The following is a 14452-nucleotide window of genomic DNA, read 5'->3' as shown; positions in this document are numbered from 1 at the left end:
TTCATTTCTACGTAACTATTGCATCCTACATCTGCTCTAATCTGTTTGTCATATTCATACCTTGGTCTACCCCTACCGTTCTTACCACCTACACTTCCTTCAAAAACCAACTGAACAAGTCCTGGGTGTCTTAAGATGTGTCCTAACATTCTATCTCTTCTTCTCGTCAAATTTAGCCAATGATATAGATGTTGATTCCCATAGGGAATCTGAAATATTTGTCCTGAATGAGCAAATTTATAATACCAATATAAATGGTCCGTTATTGGACATTATAAATTTTCCAGCTAGCTCATTCTTGGTTGCCAGCGTTTCGCCCTCGTGTGCTAGGTTGGGCTCATCAGTTGGTACCTAGCACACCTACCAATACGCTGGCTAGAGCATACCGTGGAGGCCACTGCGTAGGCTAACTGGAGCCACCGGCAGTGCCAATGCACCAAGAGACTTTGTCTCATCACTAAAAATTGATGCCTGCTTGGCCATCAGATGATATAGATGTTGATTCCCATAGGGAATCTGAAATATTTGTCCTGAATGAGCAAATTTATAATACCAATATAAATGGTCCGTTATTGGACATTTTAAACTTTCCAGCTAGCTCATTCTTGGTTGCCAGCGTTTCGCCCTCGTGTGCTAGGGTGGGCTCATCAGTTGGTACCTAGCACACCTACCAATACGCTGGCTAGTGCATACCGTGGAGGCCACTGCGTAGGCTAACTGGAGCCACCGGCAGTGCCAATGCACTAAGAGACTTTGTCTCATCACTAAAAATTGATGCCTGCTTGGACATCAGATGATATAGATGTTGATTCCCATAGGGAATCTGAAATATTTGTCCTGAATGAGCAAATTTATAATACCAATATAAATGGTCCGTTATTGGACATTATAAATTTTCCAGCTAGCTCATTCTTGGTTGCCAGCGTTTCGCCCTCTATATCATCTGATGGCCAAGCAGGCATCAATTTTTGGTGATGAGACAAAGTCTCTTAGTGCATTGGCACTGCCGGTGGCTCCAGTTAGCCTACGCAGTGGCCTCCACGGTATGCACTAGCCAGCGTATTGGTAGGTGTGCTAGGTACCAACTGATGAGCCCACCCTAGCACACGAGGGCGAAACGCTGGCAACCAAGAATGAGCTAGCTGGAAAATTTATAATGTCCAATAACGGACCATTTATATTGGTATTATAAATTTAGCCAAATCGATCTCGTCTCACCAATTCGATTCAGTATCTCTTCATTCGTGATTCGATCTATCCATCTCACCTTCAGCATTCTTCTGTAACACCACATTTCAAAAGCTTCTATTCTCTTTCTTTCTGAGCTAGTTATCGTCCATGTTTCACTTCCATACAATGCCACGCTCCACACGAAAGTCTTCAAAAACATCTTTCTAATTCCGATATCAATGTTTGAAGTGAGCAAATTTCTCTTCTTAAGAAAGCTCTTCCTTGCTTGTGCTAGTCTGCATTTTATGTCCTCCTTACTTCTGCCATCGTTAGTTACTTTACTACCCAAGTAACAATATTCATCTACTTCCTTTAAGACTTTGTTTCCTAATCTAATATTTCCTACATCACCTGCCTTTGTTTGACTGCACTCCATTACTTTTGTTTTGGACTTATTTATTTTCATCTTGTACTCCTTACCCAAGACTTCATCCATACCATTCAGCAACTTCTCGAGATCTTCTGCAGTCTCAGATAAAATAACAATATCATCGGCAAATCTCAAGGTTTTGATTTTCTCTCCTTGGACTGTGATTCCCTTTCCAAATTTCTCTTTGATTTCCTTTACTGCCTGTTCTATGTAAACATTGAAAAGGAGAGGGGACAAACTGCAGCCTTGCCTCACTCCTTTCTGGATTGCTGCTTCTTTTTCAAAGCCCTCGATTCTTATCACTGCAGACTGATTTTTATACAGGTTGTAGATAATTCTTCGTTCTCGGTATCTGATCCCTATCATCCTCAGAATCATAAATAGCTTGTTCCAATCAACATTAAAGAATGCCTTTTCTAGATCTACGAATGCCATGTACGTGGGCTTGTCCTTCTTGATTCGATCCTCTAAGATCAGACGTACAGTCAGGATTGCTTCACGTGTTCCTACATTTCTCCTGAAGCCAAATTGATCTTCTCCCAACTCAGCTTCAACTTGTTTTTCCATTCTTCTGTAAATAATACGTGTTAAAATTTTGCAGGCATGAGATACTAAACTAATGGTGCGGTAGTTTTCACACCTGTCAGCACCGGCTTTCTTGGGAATAGGTATGACAACATTCTGCCGAAAATCGGATGGGACTTCTCCTGTCTCATACATCCTGCACACTAAATGAAATAACCTTACCATGCTGGTTTCTCCTAAGGCAGTCAGTAGTTCAGAGGGAATATCATCAATTCCAGGTGCCTTGTTCCTATTTAGGTCACTCACAGCTCTGTCAAACTCTGACCTCAAAATTGGGTCTCCCATTTCATCAGCATCAACAGCCTCTTCTTGTTCCAGAACAAAAAGATCTACATCGTTACCTTGATACAACTGTTGGATATGCTCCTGCCATCTTTCTGCTTTGTCTTCTTTCCCTAGAAGTGGCTTTCCATCTGAGCTCTTAATATTCATGCACCTAGATTTCCTTTCTCCAAAGGTTTCCTTGATTTTCCTGTATGCAGCATCTACCTTTCCCAAGACCATACAGTCTTCGACATCCTTGCACTTCTCCTTCAGCCATTCTTCCTTAGCTACCTTGCACTTTCTATCCACTTGATTCTTTAATCGCCTGTATTCTTTTCTGCCCTCTTCATTTCTAGCATTCTGGTATTTTCGTCGTTCATCAATCAGGTCTAGTATCTCCTGAGTTATCCACTGATTCTTAGTTGATCTTTTCTTCCTTCCTAACATTTCTTCAGTCGCCCTACTGACTTCATTTTTCATGACTCTCCACTCTTCCTCTATTGTGTTTCCTTCAGCCTTTTCATTTAGTCCTTGTGCAACATGTTCCTTGAAACAATCTCTCACACTCTTTTCTTTCAACTTGCCTAGATCCCATCTTTTTGCATTCTTTCCTTTCTTCAATTTCTTCAACTTCAGATGGCATTTCATGACCAACAAGTTGTGGTCAGAGTCCACGTCTGTTCCTGGGAAAGTTTTGCAATCCAACACCTGGTTTCTGAATCTCTGCCTAATCATAATGAAGTCTATTTGATACCTTCCAGTGTCTCCAGGTCTCGTCCACGTATACAGCCGTCGTTTGTGGTGTTTAAACCAAGTATTGGCAAGGACTAGATTATGATCAGTGCAGAATTCAACCAGCCGACTTCCTCTTTCATTCCTTTGTCCCAATCCGAATTCTCCTACTGTACTACCTTCTCTTCCTTGGCCTACCACTGCATTCCAGTCTCCCATCACAATTAGATTCTCGTCACCTTTTACATATTGAATTAAATCTATCTCCTCATATATTCTTTTGATTTCTTCATCATCCGCTGAACTAGTAGGCATATAGACCTGCACTATTGTGGTGGGCATTGGTTTGGTGTCTATCTTGACAACAATAATTCTTTCACTATGCTGGTCGTAGTAGCTTATCCGCTGCCCTATTTTCTTATTCATTATTAAACTAACTCCTGCATTTCCCCTGTTTGATTTCGTGTTGATAATTCGGTAGTCGCCTGACCAAAAATCCTGTTCTTCCTGCCAACGTACTTCACTTATACCAACTACATCTAACTTTAGCCTATCCATCTCCCTTTTCAGATTCTCTAACCTACCACAACGATTCAAACTTCTAACATTCCACGCTCCGACTCGCAGAATGTCAGTATCCTTCTTCCTGATGATCGCCCCCTCTCGTGTAGTCCCCACCCGGAGATCCGAATGGGGGACTAGTTTACCTCCGGAATATTTTACCCAGGAGGAAGCCATCATCAGTACATCATTCATACAGAGGGAGCTGCATGTCCTCGGGACGTAGTTACGGCTGTAGTTTCCCGCTGCTTTCAGCCGTGTAGCAGTATCAACACAGCTAAGCCATGTTGAGTATTATTACAAGGCCGTATCAGTCAATCATCTAGACTGCCGCCCTTGCAACTACCGAAAGGCTGCTACCCCCCCTTTCGATGAACCATTCGTTAGTCTGGTCTCTCAACAGATACCCATCCGATATGGTTGCACCTGCGGCTCGGCTATCTGCATCATTGGGATACACAAGCCTCCCCACCGCGGCAAGGTCACATGGTTCGCAGAGGAGGTTGTATCCAATATTATTTAATATTTACACGAATGATCAACCCTTGCCAAAAGGAACAAAAACCTTCATTTATGCAGATGATCGAGCTATTGTCACCCAGGGTGATCAGTTTGAGAGTGTTGAATGGAGACTAATGGAAGCCTTAGATGAACTGAGTCCATGCTACAGAGAAAACCATCTAAAGCCTAACACCTCAAAGACGCAAGTTTGCGCTTTTCACTTAAAGAATATGCAGGCAAGAAGAAAACTAAAGATTTTCTGGGAAGGTGCTCTCTTGGATCATTGCTCAACACCTAAATATCTAGGGGTGACTCTGGATCGTGCACTCACGTATGAACAACATTGTCTTAACACAAAACACAAAGTATCTACGCGAAATTCCATTCTTCACAAGTTATGCGGTACCAGCTGGGGAATGCAAGCCCAAACAATGAGAACTACTGCTTTAGCACTGAGCTACTCTACAGCAGAATATGCATGCCCTGTTTGGTATAGATCATGTCATGCCAAACAGGTGGATATTGCTTTAAATGAAACTTGTGGCATCTCCGAAGACCGTAAAATTAGTTAGTGGGACGTAAGCAAATAACATTATTATTATTATTATTATTATTATTATTATTATTATTATTATTATTATTATTATTATTATGATTATTATTATTATTATTATGAAACTTGCCGGCTTATAACTGGTTGCCTAAGATCTGCACCTTGTGATAAGGTATATTGCTTGGCTGGCATTGCTCCCCCAGATATTAGACGTGAAGTAGCTGCCAAACATGAAAAATCTACAGTAGACATTTCACAAACACATTCATTACCGTACATGATTATCAACCGGCTCAACAACGACTGAAATCAAGAGAAGTTTTCTTCATTCTACTGAGTGCCTTTCGGAGTCACCTCAATCATCAAGACTAACTTCCTGGAGATCCAGAAACCTTCATCTTAATCGATGGATGGATCTATCTGAAACTCTTCCAGCCGGTTATGAAGAGTCGTGGTTTACATGGAAGAGTCTGAATAGGCTCAGGTCTGGGATCGGTCGATCTAAGAACAATATGAAGAAGTGGGGTCTATGTGAAGAGTCCACCCTCTGTGTCTGCGGAGAAGAACAAACTATGGCGCACGTCCTTAATTGCAACTCCTGCCCTCTCGTTTGCACCATGCAAGTTTTAGTGAAGGCCACAATAAATGGTCGAGATCTTGCCAAATTTTGGTCCGATATGATATAATTGTTACTTTGAATGTACTTCTAGTATGTTTTTTTACCAGTTAGGCCTATTTTTTTATTTTTCATTCTTAACTAATAATTTATATGATGTATTGCTTCTGATACGGATAAATAAATGAAATCTTTAAATCATTAGAAACTGAGTCTAACCATCGTCGTCTTGGTCTCCCTCTACTTCTCTTCTCCATTCGACTCACATGACCCCACCACCGAAACCGGTTTATGCGTACAGCTTCATCCATTGAGTTCATTCCTAAATTACCTTTAACTCCTAATTCCGAGTACCTCCTGTCATTGTTCCCACCTGTTTGAACCAGCAATCATTCTCGCTTTCATGTCTGTTACCTCTAACTTATGAATAAGATATCCTGAGTCAACCCAGCTTTCTCTCCCGTAAAGCAAAGTTGGTCTGAAAACAGACCGATGTAAAGATAGTTTCGTCTGGGAGCTGACTTCTTTCTTACAGAATACTGTTGATCGCAACTGCGAGTTCACTGCATTAGCTTTACTACACGTTGATTCAATCTCGCTTACTATTTTACCATCCTGGGAGAACACACAACCTAAATACTTGAAATTTTCGACCTGTTCTAGCTTTGTATCACCAATCTGACATTCAATTCTGTTGAATTTCTTACCTACTGACATCAATTTAGTCTTTGAAAGGCTAATTTTCATACCATACTCATTGCACCTATTTTCAAGTTCCAACTTTTGCAAAAATTTAATTTGGATAACCAATTTATTAAGGATGTTAGGTTAGCGGCCCTGAGAGGCTCGTTAACAATAGTCAGAAATCATGTACACTCATAGTCTGCCTTAGTTACATCGTTGTCCTACGTTTGCAATAGTGTTGAGCAGTGCTAACAATATTATTTTCTGAATATTGTGATTCTTTGCAAATGTGCAAAACAAGTTTAATCAGACAGAACATAAACGAGTTAGCATACACACATGTTCATAAAAACCAGAACACCTTGAAAGACTAGCGATAGGAAGTTCATATTCACAGGACATGTATATTAGTATGTTCTGAAGAAATGATTAACATTTGAACCATGTCGGCCCTCAGGTTCAAGGTTCACATCGATATGTCGGCACACCACCAGCGACTGGTAAAATGTGCCTGCGGCTCTCGTTGTCTCTATAAACCGAAGGTAATGGATCAGTGTGACTTGAGCAGACCTGCAGGATGCCTTGCAATCATATGCGAAAACTGTACCGTCAAATGAGTTTGAAAGAGAGCGCATTATTAGCATGAGAGAACGTGATGCATCCATCCAGGAAATTGCTGCTCGTGTGGGACGAAGTGCATCAGCAGTGCAACAGATGTGTAAAGAATGGTTCACAAAAGGCCGTATAACACGACGAGATGGGTCCGGTCGCACCACCCAGAACCCAGAACCCCCCCCCCCCCCCCCCCGAGAAGATCGACATCTCATCCGAATGGCATTGCAGGACAGATCTGCATCCTCCTCGGCTCTGGCACAACAGTGTAACACATTGTACACTATTAGAGTGGCAGTCCGTCGCCGTTTATTACGGTCTGGGTTACCGGCGTGTCGTCCATCGTCCACTTCTCCGCCTACCTTTGACTAATGTGCATAAATATACTATACTGCAATGGTGTATGGAACGACGTCACTGGGGACAGGAATGGCAGCAGATAGTGTTTTTGGACGAATTCAAGTTCTGTTTGTTTGAAAATGATGGCCACATTTTGGTTCGCCACAGACAGGGGGAGAGGCATCACATTGACTGCATTCGCACAAGACATACCGCGCCAACTGAAGGCCTTATGGTGTGGGGTGCTATTGGGTACAACCACAAATCGCAGTTGGTGCATGTCTAGGGCATTGTGACCAGTTTGACCTACATGAATGACATCCTGCGACCCGTAGCCATACCTTCTGCATGACACCCCAGACGCCATATTTCAGCAGGACAATGTGTGACCACATGCTGCTGCACGAACACGTGCCTTCTTGTAGTCACAAGATGTCAGACTGTTGCTCTGGCCCTCCCGATCACCGGACTTGTCACCAATCGAAAATGTGTGAGATATGGTGAAACGACAGGTGCAGCGCTGTGAACCAATGCCAACCACCAAAGATGTACTGTGGAACCAGGTGAATGCAGCATGGATGGCTATACCCCAGGACGCCATTCGCACCTTGCACGCGTCAATGCCATCATGCATGGAACAAATCAGTGTCCATGGAGGACCCAGTGCCTACTAGGCAACAGGACACATGCTGAATCTCGGTGACTGAAATGCTAATTGTTTCTGCAGAATATACTAGTGAACATGTCCTGTGAATATGAACTTCCTAGTCTTTCAAGGTGTTCTTTTTTTATATACATGAGTAGTAAACAACACTGAACAGTACACTGCTGACGATCAAACATGAAAACTAATCTAGTTTTTATTTTTGTGTATTATTTGTACTTTGTGTTCTCAAATTCCGTCTTTGTCGGAATTAAATGTTATGAATACTGAGGTAATTAATGTAGCTCAATTGTAGGATCTTTACCTGTCAAAATTAGAATGAATCACAGCTAAATCCTTGATATAACAATAACTCCATGTACAATATTATTTTTCTCTGGTCTGTCCCTTATTGTTGTATTGACATTTCACTGTATGTAGCCACCCATTCAATCAATAATTTGTCTAGTCTAATTGCCCTCATTTTTTGTCAGCAGCCTCCCATGATCTATCAAAAGCTACATCTTGGGGACTTAAACTAAGTGCATGATTAAAATCTTCATGTTTCATTCATGAAGCTGAATGCAATACAACTTCATCATAGAGCTAAACAGCATAAGAACTTCTATTTAATATTCATTAAATAAATACTCAACTGACCGTACTTAGTGTGACTGCATCTGACTGTCTTGGCCTTACATGGATGAACTACAGAAACACACTGTTGCTCTTTTTCAATATTAAGACATCTTAAAAAAATGAAATTTTGATATATAAACAAAGATACAGCATAGCTATTACTTATTCTGGTTCTGTCCTAAGATATCTTGAATTCCAGTTTGTTTACACTCCAGAATGATGCCTTCATGCTTTTATAACATGTTTCCTGAATAATGGCATATAAATTAAATGTTTAAATACTCCACCTCAAAACAGTAATTTTTAAGATGTCATAGTACAAGGGCAGCAACATGCAGACAGCCAAATAATTCTATCCCCATTCCTGTGTTTGCTACCCAAGCCTAAACATTCTGAAGTCCTAATTTGGTCATCCCTTTAGGTTTTTCCTTCGATCATTATGTAACCCCTTTCAGTCTGATTTCTATCTATCCACTTCAGAGGACTTGTCAGTTTATAACATTACTTCCTTATCTCAGATGTTTAAATATTATTGAAATACAGGATGTCCTTTTTGTTAATCCATTATTCCAATGTACTATTTATCTAGACAAGTCTCGCTTCTTCCCTACACATTTTTAAAACTAGATAGATTTGTTTTTTTACCACAGATAGGTCTTATGGCGATGATGGGGAAAGGAAAGGGCTAGGAGTGGGAAGGAAGTGGCCAAGACCTTAATTAAGGAACAGCCCCAGCTTTTGCCTGGTGTGAAAATGGGAAACAACATAAACCATCTTCAGGGTTGCTAACAGTGGGATTCGAAACCACTGTTTCCCAAATGGAAACTAGATTGATATGTAATATATCAGTAGCGTAGCCAGGATTTCAGTTTGGGGGGGGCCCATTCATCCAGAATTTTATTTTGATAGGTGTCCAAACTTCCATAGTTTAGGTGGTGTAGAATACCGAAAAAGGAAATGAGTGTCCTTGGATCCAAGTAAGAGTGGTGGATTCGTGTGGATTCCGGAAGCTAATAGTAATTTCCTTCTTCTTCTTCCCCACTTTTCCCACATCTGTGGGGTCGCGGGTGCGAAATGTGTCGCACATGTGGATTTGGCCCTGTTTTACGGCCGGATGTCCTTCCCGACGCCAACCCCATATAGAGGGATGTAACCAGTGTTGTGTGTTTATTTGGTGGTTGGTAATGTAGTATGTTGTCTGAATATGAATACGTTGGGACAAACACCCAGTCCCAAGCCAGAAGAATTATTCAGACGCGATTAAAATCCCCGACCCAGCCGGGAATCGAACCCGGAACCGTCTGAACCGAAGGCCTCAACACTGATAATTCAGCCAAGGAGTCGGACTCCGGAAGCTAATATTAATGCACATTATATATAAAATGCTCAATAAAAGAACTTTCGTTAAAACTCCTGGGGTGTCTGGACTCCTTGGACGACAACCCCGTCCCCCGGCTACCTCCGTTACTCCCATCCCAACATAACTGCAGCATTTCATATATTCCGCGTAGAAGTGAAATGAATGCAAGAATAAACACTTTGAGTAAGGATGCAATATTCTGGTTTAGAACAAATTCGGTAATGTTATAATAATAATGGTCATGTGGTAAGCAATAAAGAAGTGACATTTTATACAAATAATGCGGCAAAGATACACACACAAACACACACGCGCGTCGAATACAGGTTTCTCGTCCTTCTTGTCCATGGCTAGATGATGAAGGCAAGAGAATGATGGCCCACCGTGACTCGTTATTTCGACATTATAAACAAACCCTAGATGACACAGACTTCGAATCTAATCGCATCTTAAGAAATCGCACAAAGCAGTTAATCAGAAATTTAAAAAATGCATATATTTTCGGATTTCAGCTAACAACTTAAATTCTAATCGCGCATGGGACCAACTCAGAGCTCTGGGAATAGGAAAACATCAACAGAGATAGACAACTCCTGACATTCCACTTGACGAACTGAACGATTACTTTAGTAGAATAAATATTCAACCTACCCAAATTAACTGCACCGACTCACCGCCCTCCCCTCCAGCCAATCCGCCATTCACATTTCACAGTGTCACAGAAAATCAGGTTAAAAGGCTTTGTACTCGATTAAATCAAAGACTACAGGTGTATATGATATTCCTATTACTTTTATACATAACATTATGAGTAACCGTCAACAGCGTGTAACAGTAAACGACAAGGCCTCTAAATGGAAAATGAAACTTAGTGTTGCCCCACAGGGCAGTATTCTACGGCCCCTAAGTTTCTGTATTTATATCAATGACATACCATCTGTGACAGGAAATAACACACATGACCTCTGTGCTGACGATCTTTAAATAGGCTATATCGACACTGCAAGACAAGATATTAACATGGACCTCCGACGACTCAGTGTATAGCACAACGAAGCTCTCTTATACTAAACTGCAAAAAAACTCAGACAATTATAATTGTATCACGAAAATTACTGAGCTTCTCAAACAATGTCGCAATCCCGCCTATCGTACTGAATGGTAACATTATTCCCTACAGTAAAACGGTTAAAAATCCCGGCGTAATGATGAATGTAACAGTTGATTGGTCTGATCAAACGAAAGAAATACGTAAAAAGATTTTTGGAGTACTTCACCCTCTTAAACGACAGAGGAATGCATTTCCATTTGAGCTACAGGCCAAACTAATACAGACACTCATTCTCCCTATTCTTGATTATTGTGACGTTGTTTTAGTTGACATGACGAGAGAAGAAACACTTAAACTTCAACGAGCACTGAATTCCTGCCTGCGATTTATTTACAATATCGAGTACCGTACGATTTTCATATCACCCCATACTATCAGGCTGTCTCATGGCTGATGTCTGATAAACGTCGGCAGCTGCACACTTTAACGATGGTGATCAGAGTGGTAGCTGAAAGTCAGCCAATGTATATTTCTTCTAAATTCATCTTTTTATCATCATTTCACAACATTAATACACGTTCTAGATCCATTCTTTCTATTCCACTGCACCGCACAAATAAAATTATTAGATCATTTGTGGTGACTGTCGCCAGATTATGGAATTCCCTGCCAGTTCAGGTCAGAGAAACTAGCTTTTTAAAATCACGATTTAAGGTCACCTGCCGAGACTACCTGCTGAGGACAGCTGACTGAATGGTTGAAATATGAATGTGTGCGTTCCTGAGGAATAGCCATGTTTAAGAGTTTTTAATATTAATTAGTTCTAATATTAATTTACATACATACATACATTATCATTATAGACTGTTATGCCTTTCGGCGTTCAGTCTGCAAGCCTCCGTGAATTTACTAAACGTCGCCACAATCCTCGATTTGCAACTAGTGTTGTGGCCTCATTTAGTTCTATACCTCTTATCTTTAAATCGTTAGAAACCGAGTCTAACCATCGTCGTCTTGGTCTACCTCTTCTTCTTTTACCCTCCATAGCAGAGTCCATTATTCTCCTAGGTAACCTATCCTCCTCCATTCGGCTCACATGACCCCACCACCGAATATTTAGTAAGTAATTTATTTAAATTTATTTTAAATTCTTATGTAGTTTTAACTATTTTAAGAATCTCAGTATTTTATTTAAGATTTTGATTAGTGTGTGGTTAAGTGTACAAGAGGGCCTGGAGCCCTAACTTCGCCACTGTACTGAAGGCACTAATAAACAGACAAACAAACAAACAAACAAACAAACAAACAAACAAATAAATAAATAAATAAATAAATAAATAAATAAATAAATAAATAAATAAATAAATAAATAAATAAATAAATAAATAAATAAATAAATAAATAAATAAATAAATAAATAAATAAATAAATAAATAAATAAATAAATAAATAAATAAATAAATAAATAAATAAATAAATAAATAAATAAATAAATAAATAAATAAATAAATAAATAAATAAATAAATAAATAAATAAATAAATAAATAAATAAATAAATAAATAAATAAATAAATAAATAAATAAATAAATAAATAAATAAATAAATAAATAAATAAATAAATAAATAAATAAATAAATAAATAAATAAATAAATAAATAAATAAATAAATAAATAAATAAATAAATAAATAAATAAATAAATAAATAAATAAATAAATAAATAAATAAATAAATAAATAAATAAATAAATAAATAAATAAATAAATAAATAAATAAATAAATAAATAAATAAATAAATAAATAAATAAATAAATAAATAAATAAATAAATAAATAAATAAATAAATAAATAAATAAATAAATAAATAAATAAATAAATAAATAAATAAATAAATAAATAAATAAATAAATAAATAAATAAATAAATAAATAAATAAATAAATAAATAAATAAATAAATAAATAAATAAATAAATAAATAAATAAATAAATAAATAAATAAATAAATAAATAATGTAAAGCGTATGGGTATAGATATTTTGTTAGTTGGTAAAGAAAACTACAATTTACAACAAATGCTATGTAGGGTTTACCTTGTCCTGTTAGTTTCCAACGCGGTTAGGGCCACACAGCTGTGAGCTTGCATCCGGGAGATAGTGGATTCGAACCCCACTGTCGGCAGCCCTGAAAATGTTTTCCCGTGGTTTCCCCATTTTCACACCAAGCAAATGCTGGGGCCGTACCTTAATTAAGGCCACGGCCGCTTCCTTCCCACTCCTAGGCATTTCCTATCCCGACGTCGCCATAAGACCTATCTGTGTCTGTGTGACGTAAAGTAAATTGTTAATTACTTTTCCACGCAAGTCTGGGATACAGAATATAGTAGTATAAAGTTAGAGTTTCGTGACGCTAATATTCGTATCTATAATTTTTATTAACGTGCCAGAAATCAACGACACTGAGCTGTTGCCATTTCAACACCGTTTTAAGGGTTACCGATCCAATCCGGGATTTGAACCTGCGAACTCAGACACAGAAGGACAGCGACTCAACCAACTGAGCCACATGAAAAGGAGGCGTTTGTGATTATTGTTATAAATAGATGCAGCTAGTATTTTTACAAAGGTTTTATGAGGAGCATTTTCTTACTGTCCTAAACGCACGAGGCCGGACAGAAGAACTAGCTGGAAGCTAAGGAACCTTGCAGGGGTGTCGCTTCCTTCTCTGTTCACTTTTCCAAATTAAACTCCATGACGTAACAGCCTCGAAGCGCCATCGCCTACCAAGCGACGGCTGTTCAGCCCGGAGGCCTGCAGATTACGAGGTGTTGTGTGGTCAGCACGACGAATCCTCTCCGCTGTTATTCCTGGCTTTCTAGACCGGGGCCGCCATCTCACCGTTAGATAGCTCCTCAATTATAAACACGTGGGCTGAGTGTACCTCGAACCAGCCCTCAGATCTAGGTAAAAGTCCCTGACCTGGCTGGGAATAGAACCCGGGGCCTCCGGTAAGAGGCAGGCACGCTACCCGTACACTGTGGGCCGGCTGGTACTTTTAGGTCTCCTTATTTTCGAATTTGACTTAAGACATCCTGCATTCGACTCCCGGCACTGACAGAGTTAAGAAAGGCATGGGATGGGGAGGATACAGCCTTGTTTTTGGGTGCAGTAGAGTTTTCCTTGAGTCTCTCGTAATCGAAATATATACGGCCTGGAAGGTAGTCACCTTCACGGGGTGTAGTACCAAAGTGGTTCCTTTTTTTTTTTTTTTTTAAGACAAATTAAATGAAGATTCTACTTCCTCACAAACGAAGAACGATATTATCAATAATGCAGCCGGTTTATGTTAAAAGTACAAAAGCTATGATTGTACATGGTAACAATCAAAACCAACAATATCTACTGAAGATCCGTCACCGCACTCGGTAGGACCGGCTTTCTTTTCATATTCACCGGGCGAGTTGGCCGTGCAGTTAGGGGCGCACAGCTGTGTGCTTGCATCCGGGAGATAGTGGGTTCAAACACCTCTGTCGGCAGCCCTAAATATGGTTTTCTGTGGTTTCCCATTTTCACACCAGGCAAATGCTGGGGCTGTGCCTTAATTAAGGCCACGGCCGCTTCTTCCCACTCTCAGCCCTTTCCTTTCCCATCGTCGCCATTGAAGACCTACGGTGCGACGTAAAGCAAATTCTAAATAAAAAATAAAAAATCTTT

The sequence above is a fragment of the Anabrus simplex genome, chromosome 1 (genome assembly GCF_040414725.1).
Source record: "Anabrus simplex isolate iqAnaSimp1 chromosome 1, ASM4041472v1, whole genome shotgun sequence".
Lineage (NCBI taxonomy): Eukaryota > Metazoa > Arthropoda > Insecta > Orthoptera > Tettigoniidae > Anabrus > Anabrus simplex.
Note: the sequence above shows the minus strand (reverse complement) of the source record.